Consider the following 15972-nt stretch of genomic DNA (forward strand, 5'->3'; position numbering starts at 1 on the left):
CTGTGTGCTGGATGCGGCTTTCTTGCTTAGTATTCACAACCTTTATGCCAATGAGGTGCTATCTCCATTTTACAGATGCACAAACTGAGGCTTGGAGGGAGATTAAATAACTTGGCCCTAATACATGTACTGCATATCAGAATTAGATTTCAATCCAAAATCTGTCCTTTATGTGGCCCATGCTCTCCCCGCACGTGATGGTGCAAGGTGTTTCAGAAGTGGGTTACAAGAAAGCCAAGTTTTTCGGGAGGTTGCTAGAAAGATCCGGTGCCTGGCCAGCTGCATCATGAGGAATAAGGCCATGGGACACACCAGGGAGGAGAAACGCTGTAAAGGGAGCTGAAGAAAGCTCGTCTGCTTCGTCTTTCCATCCCACGGCCAGGCCCAGGCCAGAGCAGAGCTGCTTTGTCTCCCTCTCCGATCTGACAGAAATCAGAGTACTTTTAAGGGGAGTACTCAAATCGGGTACTCTTAAGGAGAAATCAGAAATTTAACTGCTTTTTTGATAAACTGATGAAGTTTTATTTTAGACAGAAAAAGGCAATTTAACTGATGGCCAGTTTTCCCACCAATTCTATTCTCCCCTTCTTTCTGGACACAAGGCACTCAGCTGGGGAACAAACTTTCAATAACTGGAGAATCAAACTTGATTTCTATCATGGTTACTTTTAACTACGAGTCAAGAAATCATTTAGTTTAGACAAAAACTATCCAAATTTGATGTTAAGAAATCTATTAACTGGGATTTATACATGTCTAAATTATTCCACTCTGAAACAGTTTAGCAGATAAAAGCACTATAGGTAAATTGCCAGGTTTAAAAAAACAAAAAAAGAGGGAAGATGAAAAAAAGGGTCATGGAGTTTCACCTTCCCTTCAGGAACCAACTTAGAATCTTTTTTTTTTTTTTTAATGTATTTATTTATTTTATTTTTGGCCGTGTGGGTCTTCATTGCTGTGCGCAGCTTTCTCTAGTTGCAGAGAGCTGCGGTGGCTTCTCTTGTTGCAGAGCACGGGCTCTAGGCGCGCAGGCTTCTTCAGTAGTTGTGGCTCACAGGCTCTAGAGCACAGGCTCAGGAGTTGTGGCGCACGGGCTTAGTTGCTCCACGGCATGTGGGATCTTCCCGGACCAGGGCTTGAACCCGTGTCCCCTGCACTGGCAGGCGGATTCTTAACCACTGCACCACCAGGGAAGTCCCTATAGCATGGTTTCTAATGAGAAATCTCCATTCATTTGAATCTTTGTTCCTCTATAAGTAATGCATTGTTTGACTGCTCTAAAGACTTTGTCGAGTTTTCAGTAGTTTGATCATGATGTGTCTAGAATATGGATTTGGTGGAGGCGGGTGGTTATCCTGTTTGGAGGTTGCTGAGGTTCTTGAATCTGTTAGTTTATGTGTTTCGCCAGACTTGAAAGTTTTTAGCCGTTATTTCTTCAAATATTTTTTCTGTACACTCTTTCTCATCTCTTTCTGGTATTCCAGTGATATAAATGTTAGCATTTTTGGTAATATCCCAATGTTCCCTCTGTTCTTTGTTTTTTTCAGGGTCTTTTCTCTGTTGTTCAAATCAGATAATTTTCTAGACCTGTTTTCAAGTTCACTGACTCCCTCCTCTGTTTTCCTTGTTCTGCTACTGAACCCATCCAGTGAGTATTTTGTTTCCTTTTTTGAAATTTTCAGGGTTTTTTTTCTTTTTTTTTAACATCTTTATTGGAGTATAATTGCTTTACAATGGTGTGTTAGTTTCTGCTTTATAACAAAGTGAATCAGCTATACATATACATATGTCCCCATATCTCTTCCCTCTTGCATCTCCCTCCCTCCCACCCTCCCTATCCCACCCCTCTAGGTGGTCACAAAGCACCGAGCTGATCTCCCTGTGCTATGCGGCTGCTTCCCACTAGCTATCTATTTTACGTTTGGTAGTGTATATATGTCCATGCCACTCTCTCACTTTGTCCCAGCTTACCCTTCCCCCTCCCCGTATCCTCAAGTCCATTCTCTAGTAGGTCTGTGTCTTTATTCCCGTCTTGCCTCTAGGTTCTTCTGACCACTTTTTTTTTTTTTTTGATTCCACATATATGCGTTAGTATACGGTATTTGTTTTTCTCTTTCTGACTTACTTCACTTTGTATGACAGTCTCTAGGTCCATCCACCTCACTACAAATAACTCAGTTTCATTCCATTTTATGGCTGAGTAATATTCCATTGTATATATGTGCCACATATTCTTTATCCATTCATCTGTTGATGGACACTTAGGTTGCTTCCATGTCCTGGCTATTGTAAATAGAGCTGCAATGAACATTTTGGTACATGACTCTTTTTGAATTATGGTTTTCTCAGGGTATATGCCCAGTAGTGGGATTGCTGGGTCGTATGGTAGTTCTATTTTTAGTTTTCTACAAACAATAAATGCTGGAGAGGGTGTGGAGAAAAGGGAACCCTCTTGCACTGTTGGTGGGAATGTAAATTGATACAGCCACTATGGAGAACAGTATGGAGGTTCCTTAAAAAACTAGAAATTTTCAGTTCTAATTTCCATTTAGTTCTTCTTGATGCTTCTCTTTCTTTGCTAATAATTTCTATCTTTCCATTCAAGAAGCATTATTGGGGTGGGATAGGGAGGGTGGGAGGGAGGGAGACACAAGAGGGAAGAGATATGGGGATATATGTATATGTATAGCTGATTCACTTTGTTATAAAGCAAAAACTAACACACCATTGTAAAGCAACTATACTCCAATAAAGCTGTTAAAAAAAAATCATTCCAATTAGGTTAAAAGCTGAAGCAGTATAAAATATTTTTCTGTTAATCACAGCTTCATTGTTTTGGTAGGACTACATTTCACTTTAACTGATGAAAATCCAAATTGAAAGATGCTCTAAGTGCAAAAATACACACCAGATTTCAAAGACAGTATTTAAAATATGTAAAATAGGCTTCCCTGGTGGCGCAGTGGTTGAGAATCTGCCTGCCAATGCAGGGGACACGGGTTCGAGCCCTGGCCTGGGAAGATCCCACATGCCGCGGTGCAACTAGGCCCGTGAGCCACAACTACTGAGCCTGCGCGTCTGGAGCCTGTGCTCCGCAACAAGAGAGGCCGCGATAGTGAGAGGCCCGCGCACCGCGATGAAGAGTGGCACCCGCTCGCCGCAACTAGAGAAAGCCCTCGCACAGAAATGAAGACCCAACACAGCCAAAAATAAATTAATTAATTAATTTAAAAAATATATATATGTAAAATAGCTTATTAATATTTTTATACTTTTTGCATGATGAAGTATATTGGGTTACATAAATATGTTTTTGCATGTTGGATCTGTTGTGTTTGAGAAAATCTGTTATTAAAATTAGTTTTACCTGAAAAAAAAAAAAGCAGCATTATTATAGTAGCTACTTTGACGTCTTGGTCTGAACATGAAGATTATTAATTAATGGATTTGCATTTTAAACATTTTCTATGTTAAAGTTTCCAGATCTTTTATTTAAAGGTAAAATTTAATGAACGAGAGCACGCCACCAATGAGTCATCTTACTAAGCAGGGCTTTACCTCACACAAGCACGGCTGAATAAAGGCTGACGGACAAGCACACCTACAGTACGGTTGCTATTATATAACAGAACGCGCACGTAGCACATAAATTATTTCTAAAACCACAGAGGCCAAACCACAGTGGAAAATTCAGCTACTCTGGAGAGAAATAGCAAGATTATCTTCTGCAAAGTTTCCTATTCAGGTATGCATTCTAAGGTGGCCTATATTTCTAATGCTTCTTAAAGCCCACACAATGAGTTAGTCTCTATGAAAAAAATGTGTATTTTTGGAGAGTTTGCCTCTTTGGCCCTGTATTCAATCTCACAGACAGGCTTTAAATATTGGGAGATATTTAAAATATTTCACAGCACTATAGATTTCACTCCTTTTTCAACATGCAAAGATAGACCTCAGAGAATTCTGAGGATTTTTTTATCAACTCGTTTTTTGAGAATTACTTAAGGAGTAGACATCACCTATAAAAACAGCCTGATATATATACCTCCCTCCCTGCCTTTTGGATTCTAGTTACCTCAGAACTGGACTAGGGAAAATCTGCTGGATTTTATATCTTGAAGCAAGTAATTTAGTAGATTATTTTGTCCACACCACAGCAGTTGAGAATATTTCTTCCCAGGAAGTTTCTGTGGCTAATTGATCCCGAAAAGTCAATCACTGATAGAAGTGATAAGACAGCTGTGTATGGTGGGTCATTACTGTATCAGCTGATGGCCCAGTCTCCTGAGAGGAAGACAAAGACAGCTTCACATTCTTACCCTGCAGGAATCATCGATTCCCCCCGCGTGGTCACTCTCCCTCCTGGGGTCCAGCCCTTGCGCTTTCCTGCCCCCTCCTCCCGCCTCCCTCCTCCTGACCCGTTTCTCTTTTTCACTTTCTCCCTTGTCTGTCTCCTGTGCTCTCCCTCTCCATCCCTACTTGACCATAATGAATCAACCAGATATTTATTTCTTTGTTCTTATAAAGTTGGCCATTTTATAGACCTACAGTGTTATAAACTTACAGAGTGTTTAAACACTCTATTGCCAAGTTCTTAGAGTCTTCTATTTTCTCAGTAAAAAATTTTAAAGGTTCTCTGCTGTTTCTTAGGAGACCCATTGCCAAATATCTGTATAAGCCCATGGTAATTATTCTTTTCTTTTTCAAAGAAATGGAAATAGCTGCAGATAAACTGCACCTCCTTCTCTAATGCTAAGACTTCAGAATGCATACTGGGTAAAGGACCTAGTTTGACTCGCTCCTGCTTCTAGGCGCATCACAAGAGATGATGCTACTTCATACCTAAACATGACACAGAACGACAGGACGCAGTTTTAGGTGGGCGGGTCTTTTCTGGGGGAGGGTTGCTTTTAATACATTAACCTTAGTAATCACCCTCACTGACTCTGAGCACGCCTCACCAGACAATAGGAGGCACGCAGTGTTTTCTCAGAATACACTGGCTGATCGCTCAGACGTCCCATCTGCTTTCTTTACAAAACGTTGCTTTCTTCTGCCAGGCGGTTACACCTTCTGGGCAACATGCTGACACAGCAGCAGAGGCACCCAGCCCAGCAGCTTCCCCCAGGGCAGTTGTTGAAGGAAAATTCTTCTTTTTAAACACTAGAACTTGATTATATGTCATGGGCGGATAAGTGGCTTTCCATTCCCCCCTCCTCAGCCCCTGAGGCACCCTGAGAGGCCTGGGCTCCTAACAGCCCAGTGTAAAAACACGGAACCAAGGGTCCAGCACCCTCAGCTGACTCGTGAGAGGCAAAGTCCACAGAAGGGGCCGAGCTGAGAGGTCCAGAACCCAGTTAGTTTGACTACAGCCCAGGATTCCTTCTTTCAAACAGACCACTTCCAATTTCCAATGAGCATTCGTTCCTCATTACGTTTGTTTGCTAATTCCACCTAAAATACATATCCTACTGGGCAAAAATTGACCAGTTCTTCTTTTTCCTGAGGCTCATTTGAACACCTATGTTAACACCTAAATATTTTGACTTAGCACTTAAAGCTCAGAATATTTTGGTCACCAACTTTCTAGATAATGTCCAGATTTCATTAAACAATCATTTGGTAATGGATAGGTCAATGAAGCCATTTAAATGTTCATTTACTATGATTTACCTTGATTATATACAAACTCCTTCTCCACTGATACAGAGTACAACCAAAGAAAATTACTAAAGCTTCAATTTTTGAAAGACATCTCAAAAAGTTCACTGGTAAGTCAGCGGGTTAACATTCATTTTTTTTGTAGAAACGTGCGTACAGAAGTGTAGAAAGCAAGGGGCCAACCTCCAAAAGTCGGCTCATCTCCTAATTTACTATTTCAACTCTGCTTCCTGCTCTGAGGCTTTGCAGCACATACACCAGATCTCCCTTTGGATTCATCATTCTGCACATGTTCACGGTTTCATGAAAGATCATAGACAGCTATGAAAGGTTGCTGCCTAAACTTTATTTAAATTCAAGTGGAGTAATCCAAATTGTGAGAAATCACAGTAAATGGCACAGTATACGACAACTTCAACAAAGTTTGAGGTAAAAATGGGAGTACTCTGAGTCATTTTGAGATACGACCCCTAGAACAGGCGGCCTGGTAATAGGTAAGGAGTGAATCAGGATACACTGCTGACTAACAGATGCAGGGTAGGGGGGTTTCATTCGTTGCAGAGTTGTCAAGTGGAAGTTCACAGATCCCCCTCTAGAAACAGCTCAGGGTATCCTATCCACTAAGAGAGGCACAGTTCCCTTTCCGTGTGTCTTCCTGCCTCCCCACCTCACTTTATGGACATGGGTTCTCTAAAAGACATAAAATTATATAAAGTAAAAATTATAACAGGCAATTCTTGGATTTGTAACACATATAGAGGTAATAACAAAAACAGCACAAAGACAAGGGAAGAGGGAATAGAGCTAGACAGGAAACATGTTTCTATATCTCAGTGGAAATAATTTAGGATAAACCTAAAAAGATTCTTATAAGTTCAGAAGTATATTGTAAGCCCCAGAGCAACCACTAAGAAAATAACTTTAAAAAGATACTGATGATACATAGGAAGGTTGTTAAGAGAGCAGACCATAGGAGTAATTCCTCCATCACAAGAAGAATTTTTTTCTTTTTATTATAGCTATGAGTTGATGGATGTTAACTAAACCTACTGTGGTAATCATTTTACAATACACGTAAATCAAACCATCATGCTGGACTTAGCACCTTACACTTACATAGTGATATATGTGGAAAATACACACACACACATACAGTGAACAAATAAGGAATCACAGTTACACTAGAAAAGATACACTTAATGCAAAAGAAAGCAGCAAAGAACAGAAAAACAAAAAATACATGACACATATAGAAAACAAAAAATTTAAATTGCAGCCATAAATCAAACTATATCAATAATAACACTAAATGTGAATGGATTAAACAATCCAATCAAAAGGCAGAGGTTATCAGACTGCACTGAAAGAAAACAAAAAAGATCCAACTATATGCTGTGTACATGAGGCAAACTTTAGATTCAGAGATACAAACAGGCTGAAAGGAAAAGGTACATCATGCAAACAGCTACCATAAGAGCAAGAATGGTTATACTAATATCAGGCAAAATGATTTTAAAATGCCAAAAAAAATTGCTAGAGATCAAGAGGGACATTTTATAATGATAAAAGGGTCATCCATCAGGAAGATATAACAATCACCTAATAAGAGAATTCCAAAATACAGGCATTTTGGACAGAATGAGAGAATTGAAGGGAGGAATAGATTGTTAAACAGTAACAGTTGAAGATTTCAATACCCCATTTTCAATAATGGATAGAAAAACTAAGACTAAGATCAAGGAAACAGAAAACTTGAACAGCACTATTAACTAACTAGACTTAAAAGACGGCTATAGAACGTGCTACCTAACAGCAGCAGAATACACCTTCTTAAGTGCATATGAAATATGCTCCAAATGCAAACCCAAACCACAATGTGATACGACTTCACATCCACCAGAATTGCTATATTTAAAAAGAGAGATAATAATGAGTGTTGGTAGAAAAAGCTTTTGACAAAATTCAACACCCATTTATGATAAAAACTCTCCAGAAAGTGGGCATAGAGGGAACCTACCTCAACATAATAAAGGCCATATATGACAAACCCACAGCCAACATCGTTCTCAATGGTGAAAAACTGAAACCATTTCCTCTAAGATCAGGAACAAGACAAGGATGTCCACTCTCACCACTATCATTCAACATAGTTTTGGAAGTCCCAGCCACGGCAATCAGAGAAGAAAAGGAAATAAAAGGAATACAGATTGGAAAAGAAGAAGTAAAACTGTCACTGTTTGCAGATGACATGATACTATACATAGAGAATCCTAAAGATGCCACCAGAAAACTACTAGACCTAATCAATGAATTTGGTAAAGTTGCAGGATACAAAATTAATGCACAGAAATCTCTTGCATTCCTATACACTAATGATGAACAATCTGAAAGAGAAATTAAGGAAACACTCCCATTTACCACTGCAGCAAAAAGAATAAACCTACCTAAGGAGACAAAAGACCTGTATGCAGAAAACTATAAGACACTGATGAAAGAAATTAAAGATAATACAAACAGATGGAGAGATATACCATGTTCTTGGATTGGAAGAATCAATATTGTGAAAATGACTATACCACCAAAGCAATCGACAGATTCAATGCAATCCCTATCAAATTACCAATGGCATTTTTTACAGAACCAGAAGAAAAAATCTTAAAATTTGTATGGAGACACAAAAGACCCCGAACAGCCAAAGCAGTCTTGAAGGAAAAAAAACAGAGCTGGAGGAATCAGACTCTCTGACTTCAGACTATACCACAAAGCTACAGTAATCAAGACAATATGGTACTGGCACAAAAACAGAAATATAGATCAATGGAACAGGATAGAAAGCCCAGAGATAAACCCACGCACCTATGGTCAACTAATCCATGACAAAGGAGGCAAGGATACACAATGGAGAAAAGACAGTCTCTTCAATAAGTGGTGCTGGGAAAACTGGACAGCTACATGTAAAAGAATGACATTAGGACACTCCCTAACACCATACACAAAAATAAACTCAAAATGGATTAAAGACCTAAATGTAAGACTGAACACTATAAAACTCTTAGAGGAAAACATAGGCAGAACACTCTTTGACATAAATCACAGCAGATCTTTTTTGATCCACCTGCTAGAGTAATGGGAATAAAAACAAAAATAAACAAATGGGACCTAATGAAACTTAAAAGCTTTTGCAAAGCAAAGGAAACTACAAACAAGACAAAAAGACAACCCTCAGAATGGGAGAAAATATCTGCAAACGAATCAATGGACAAAGGATTAATCTCCAAAATATATAAACAGCTCATGCAGCTCAATATTAAAAAAACAAACAACCCAATCCAAAAATGGGCAGAAGACCTAAATGGACATTTCTCCAAAGAAGACATACAGATGGCCAAGAAGCACATGAAAAGCTGCTCAACATCACTAATTATTAGAGAAATGCAAATCAAAACTACAGTGAGGTATCACCTCACACCAGTTAGAATGGGCATCATCAGAAAATCTACAAACAACAAATGCTGGAGAGGGTGTGGAGAAAAGGGAACCCTCTTGCACTGGTGGTGGGAATGTAAATTGATACAGCCACTATGGAGAACAATATGGAGGTTCCTTAAAAAACTAAAAATAGAACTACCATATGACCCAGCAATCCCACTCCTGGGCATATACCCTGAGAAAACCATAATTCAAAAAGACACATACACCCCAATGTTCACTGCAGCACTATTTACAATAGCCAGGACATGGAAGCAACCTAAATGCCCATCGACAGACAAATGGATAAAGAAGATGTGGCACATATATACAATGGAATATTACTCAGCCATAAAAAGGAACGAAATTGGGTCACTGTAGAGACGTGGATGGATCTAGAGATTGTCATACAGAGTGAAGTCAAGTCAGAAAGAGAAAAACAAATATCGTATATTAACGCATGTATGTGGAACCCAGAAAAATGGTACAGACGAACTGGTTTGCAGGGCAGAAATAGAGACACAGATGTAGAGAACAAACATATGGACACCAAGAGGGGAAAGTGGCAGGGAGGTGGTGGTGATGGGATGAATTGGGAGATTGGGATTGACATGTATACACTCATATGTATAAAATGGATAACTAATGAGAACCTGCTGTATAAAAAATAAATAAAATTCAAAACTTCAAAAATAAAATAAAATCATATCCACCTTCATCACACACACAAAAAAAATGAGTGTTGGTGAGAATGTGGAGAAACTGGAAGCTTCATAGACTGCTGGCAGGGATGTAAAATGGTGCAGCTACTTTGGAATGCAGTTTAGCAGTTCCTCAAAATACTAAACATGGGGTTATCATATAACTCAGAAATTCCACTTCTATGTATGTACTCAAGAGAAAACGTTCTCCCAGAAACTTGTATGTGAATATTGTGCGAATATTCTTAGCAGTATTATTCATAACAGCAAAAAGTGGAGACAACTCAAATGTCCATCAGCTTACGAACTGACATATCAAATATGGTATATCCATACAGTAGAATATTATTCGTCAATAAAAAGAAATAAAGTAGCGATAGATGCCGCGACATGGATGAACCTTGAAAACATTATGCTAAGTGAAAGCAGCCAGTCACGAAAGAAAACATATTCTAACATATTGTATAATTCCATTTATAAAAGAGGCCCAGAATAGGCAACTCTCGAGAGTCAGGAAGTGGTTGTCTTGGGGGGAAGGTCGGAGGGGTGGGGAAAAGGGAGAATGACTGCCAATGGGTATGCGGTTCTTTTTGGTGGTGATGACAATATTTTAAAACTGACTGTGGTGACGGTGGCACAACTGTGAATAGACTAAAAACTGTTGAACTGTATACTTGACATGGGTGAACTGCACGGTGTGTACATATCTCAATAAAGTGTTTAAATTACTGGAAAGTGACAGGAGCTGCATTACGGCATGTTCCGGCCTGCAATGCACACCCTGACCACTTTCTGGCCCCGAAGTTTGTCTCAGCTATTCCAGCTTGTTCTTTGGTGAGTTACATCCAGCAACTGGGTGTGGGACTGCAGGCGCCAGAGAAAATATTTCTATATTTCTGCATGGTTAGGGCTTACTGAACAAATTTTGTGGGACCTTGGACAAAGGGCAGGTCTTTACTGAATAGAGATTCACCTTTCTCATGGTCTGTGCTTACATTTCAAAAGGGTGTGAGACCCTGGAGCCATGGAGATATTCCAGCAATCTCTCCTCCTGGAGACGTTTAATTACATTCCAAAGAGTAAGAACCCAGGAGTCTTCCCCCTTTCTTCCTGAGGAGGATTTATTTACACTGGGAGAATCAAGTTGCTTTCCCTCTCTCAGGAGGAGAGAGGAACAATGTGCATATAAGCCTGCAGATTCTTATTTAAGGGTTTCTCACCTCCAGTACAGACCCCCGAAAGGGGTAAGGTGACAGCAATCATGGCCCTCACCACCTCACCACAGGAGGGGAAAAACTAGAGTAAAGGAAGCAAATCTGGTTATTGCTCTTAGGGATAATCAGTCCCCACCCAGGAAACCCCACCTCGACTTTCAGGACAACACAAATAAACATGGGCGTGGAAAAATTACCAGGGCATGTCCACTCCGGCCCTCGCCAGCATCAGAATCAAGTCTAGGCCACTATACAGGTTTCAACCGAAACGTCGATGCAAGTTACTACCCGACATGTCTGCAGTGAACAGTCCCACTCCTCAGAGTCTCCACGACCTGCTCTCTGAACTACATGCTGGTTCTGCTGGTGGACAGAAGCCCTGTGTTCTGCTCATCTTGCCGGAAAATGCTGAGGTCCCGCCTCTACAACTTACACAATCTTACCTGTAAAGGAGGAATCAGTAATTCCCACTGCGCCGTTAGGAGCATCACACAGAGGTGCATTTGTCACTGACCGAAAGGGACGGCAGTGACTGGAACAAAGTACCTGCCTTAAGCGCCCCCACCCTCCCGGAGAGCACTCCACCAGCTGGAAAGGTTGTCATAAGCTGTTTCTGTCTACTATGAATGGCGGTTATTAGTAACTGCCATCAGTAACAGTTCCCAATGCAAATCATGTGTTTTAAGAGGCAAGGTAAGAAACAAATGAGAATACATCTATCATTCCTTAAATTTCTCTGGTAGGTACTAAACCGTCTTGCTGGCTGAGAAACTTTCAGGGAGGGGTCTTTATAAACGTCAAATTTAATACAGTCTGATTTCTGATGAAGGAGTAAAGGCAATTCAGTGGAGAAGGGATAGCTTTTTCTCCAATGGTGCTCGAACAACTCAACATCCAATACGTATAGGGTTGGCCAAGAAGTTCGTTCGGGTTTTTCCATATGATGTTATGGAAAAAATAAAGTTAAAAAATAAAAATCCTGGGGCGGTACCACCAGGCTGTTTCTTTACCCATCTTCCTAGGCTCCTGCCTGCTTTTACGCCTGATTCTCCATCCTGTATCTTTCCAAGAAACTGCATTTCTGTCTAAGTCAGGGACAGACTGAGACTGCTGTCTGCAACCAGGAAGCTTGCCGTTAAACCAGAGGGCACAAAGCAAGCAGCTGCCGGCAGGAGGCGACGCTGAAACCCCTGGGGCAGGCGTGATGCCCAGCAGACGACCAGATGTGTCACAGCAGCAGGCAGCATGCCCGCCGCGTGAAGGCTTGCGAGAACGGGCAGAGGACGGGTGCCAACGTCGCCGCGGACTCTCCCGCCAAAGGTTCTCAGGATTCGAGTTTCATGAAGAAACTTTCAATATTTCTCATTTGATCTACAGAATCTGCTCAAATTTCAGACGCCTACATATTTTCAATGACCAACGCTCCTTGATAACAGACTTAACCTGTTTTTCCGTCTCCACTGTTTTCTTTTGGCTAGACTCCTAGCCTACTGACTAGGGCAGGGCCTTGTTCAGCAGCCTGTAACATCTGGGATTACCTTCTGCTAGAGGAGGGATACGAAATCACCTATACAAAGTTAGCTATAAACATACATACTCTGAATAGACACAAGAGCCCAACAAACTATAAATTTTAAAAGTCTGACAGATCAGCCGGCCCGGACCTAGGGGAGGAGGGCCGAGGGTGCTGGAGTAAAAACAAATCTGCGGCGACGCCAACACGGCGGGCACGGTGGGCGGGAGACGGAGCTCTCTATCCACTTTGTTCCCATGAACTGCCTTTTGGTGGAGGAGGAAGTTAGCAGCCCCAACTGGCGGGTTCTGATTACTGGTGCCACCGGGCTTCTCGGCAGAGCTGTGTACTAAGAATTTCAGCAGAATAATTGGCATGCCGTTGGCTGTGGTTTTAGACGAGCAAGACCAAAATCTGAGCAGCTTAATCTCTTGGGTTCTAAAGCAGTTCATCACATCATTTATGATTTTCAGCCCCATGTCCTAGTACATTGTGCAGCAGAGAGAAGGCCAGATGTTGTCGAAAATCAGCCGGACGCTGCTTCTCAACTTAACGCGGATGCTTCCGGGAACTCAGAGAAGGAAGCAGCTGCAATCGGAGCATTTCTAATCTACATTAGCTCCGATTTATGTTTTTGCTGGAACAAACCCACCTTATAGAGAGGAAGACGTACCAAGTCCCCTAAATCTATATGGCAAAACAAAACTAGAAGAAAGGGCCGTACTGGAGAACAGTTTAGGAGCTGCTGTTTTGAGAATTCCTGTTCTGTATGGAGAAGTTGAAAAGCTCAGGGAAACTGCCGTGACTGTTATGTTTGGTAAAGTGCAGTTCAGCAACAAGTCTGCGAACAGGGACCGCCGGCAGCAGCCGTCCCCCACACACGTCAAAGATGCGGCCACTGTGTGTCGTCCGTTAGCACAGGAGAGGATGCTGGATCCGTCAGTTAAGGGAACCTTTCACCGGTCTGGCAATGAACAGACGACTAAGTACGAAATGGCGTGTGCAACTGCAGACGCCTTCAACCTCCCCAGCAGCCACTTAAGACCGGTAACTGACAGTCCTGTCTTAGGAGCACAACATCCGAGAAACGCTCAGCTTGACTCCTCCAAATTGGAGACCTTAGGCATTGGCCAGTGAACACTATTTCGAACCGGAATCAAAGAATCACTCTGGCCTTTCCTCATTGACAAGAGATGGAGACAAACAGCCTTCCACTAGCATTATGTGTGTTGTTGTTGTTGTTGTTTAAATGAGAAGTCAAGTATGTGGCACTTTTTAAAGAAAAAAGGAAATAGTTTTGTACAAGCGCCCTTTAATTGTGACTCATGGTCTTTCAGGTGAATGATGCTCTTGCACTGGTGAAACCGTCTAAGGAAACCAAGGACAATAACGCCTTGTTTGAAGTAATGAGTTTTCTGTTTATCATTTTGTTCTGGCTTAACTTGCTGTTTGAATATAGTAAATTACGATTCTCAAATATTTGAGAGCCAGGATGAAACACATCTGATGTAGACTTTTTTTTGGATGAAACGCATTGTTCATTCCTATAAATAACCTCTACATTTTCAGGACTTTTGCATCTGTTGGTCCTTTTATGTTTTAAAGTGTGTTAAATAGTATAAAAATCATTGGTGTTCATTATTTGCTTTGCTTGAGCTCAGATCAAAATGTTTGAAGAAACTTTATTTTTGCAATTTAAGTGTAGTTTTTATGCTTGAGATGTTTCAACTTATTATGTATATTGGAACTCCTGCAGCTTGATGCCTCCTGCTTTTGTAGCGGTGAATGGTGAGCCTTTGAGAGAGAATGTGTGTATGTGTATGTATTTTTTTAATATATACGAAACTGTCCTTTTCACTCCATGTCACCAAGTGATATTTCATATGTGTGGTTACACTAATAGTAATGGGCCTTGTAAGTCTTTTGACCATTCATGAATAATAATAAATATGTACTGCCGGCATGGTAAAAATATAAAAAATAAAAATAAATAAATCTGACAAATACCACAAACATCACAAAATATAGGAAAATAAATATTTTCATTAACTGCCTGCTGTATTTTTGTAATACATTTTTCCTACATTGCTTTAACGGCACACTTTCTGATATCACCTCTTCATATCAGAATGACTTTTAAAAATATCTTTCTATGGAGATAAAAAAATAATTTTACTCTAGAATGATTGATCAAAATGGTTTTTCAATTACTGACATATTTTAAGAGTTTCATCGATGGATGAATTCAATTACAATTCATTTTGGAAATGTCACGCATGTAAGTTTTAGAACTGTCAAATTTTGGAAACCTTTTTCGAGTTCTTTTTTCGCATGAGTCTGGAATTTATAGCATTTCCATTTTTTTTCAGGGACTAGTAACATTTTAGTAACATACATGCTCTCTTTTAATTATGTCCATTCACCAGTTTTTCATTAATGTTCTTGTCATACAGCATATCATAGTGTTATATGGTCTTCATCAATATTTTGTGTCAAATCAGTAGTAAATCTAAATGTTTTTACAGTGTATTTATGTGATGCACTCCTCTTCATTAACTGGGTTATCGAATAACACAAGAGCCTAGTGATTATTTCTACTCAAAATTTAACTCATGAATTACTACTTTTGGTACGATCTGAGAAAGTATTCTGTTACAACTAGCTTTCAATGTCGGGATAACTTCTGCTGTTTCATCACTCATCTTTATCGCACAGACCCCCAGCAGCAAGACTGAACAAAGATGCTCATCCTGTAAGTTCAAGCTTGAACCTCACTCCCTAACAGCTCAGTCTGTAGTGCACTAAGAATTACTTTTTAATCCCATAATTCTCTTGTGAAAGGAATTACAACACATTTTGGGGTGTTAAAATCATAGTTGATGTAACTTTTTACGGCATACTGTGACTTCTCAAACAGTCTGGGTGGTTTTCATTCTGTTACCACACCAGGTCTCCTTTAAGTGGTGGCGCAGTCACAGCTAGAAACCCCCGTTGGGACACCACTGACAGGGACACAAGGAAAACCCAGACCATGAACACGTTACACTGCGGGTAGCTCGGCGGAGGCGGGAAGAAGGCTTGGTGGGAAGTGGCATCTGAATCAGGCCTCGGGAGAGGAACAGAAATCCATCTGCCATTACCCAAGGCGCCCTCTCTCCTCCTTGCCCTCCACATCCAAGTTAAACTACGTCCCGTGACTCTTACCTTCTTAGTAAAAAAACCATTAATATTTACTGAGTATTATTTGCCAAGAACACCACGGAACACTCTGCATACGTTGCTTATGTTACACAACAGCCACCCCGTGCGGTCAGGCAGTACTCGCTCCCCCTTGTACCCATGAGCAAACCGAGAACGTTGATAACAAATGACTTGCCCGACAGCCCTCAGCCAGGAAGTGAGGTGTCCAGGATCC

The 15972-nt window shown here is 40.7% G+C and overlaps 1 protein-coding gene and 1 pseudogene across 2 annotated transcripts in view; one reads left to right on the plus strand and one right to left on the minus strand.

Moving 5' to 3' along the window:
* LOC118905435 overlaps window positions 1-13879 on the plus strand; it is a 53051-nt pseudogene extending 39172 nt beyond the window's left edge.
* The window catches only part of CEP43 (centrosomal protein 43), a 71436-nt gene that overhangs the window by 22242 nt on the left and 33222 nt on the right, over window positions 1-15972 (minus strand). The gene's annotated exons all lie outside the window — the stretch shown is intronic.

This window comes from Balaenoptera musculus, chromosome 12 (assembly GCF_009873245.2).
Source record: "Balaenoptera musculus isolate JJ_BM4_2016_0621 chromosome 12, mBalMus1.pri.v3, whole genome shotgun sequence".
Classification (NCBI taxonomy): Eukaryota; Metazoa; Chordata; class Mammalia; order Artiodactyla; family Balaenopteridae; genus Balaenoptera; species Balaenoptera musculus.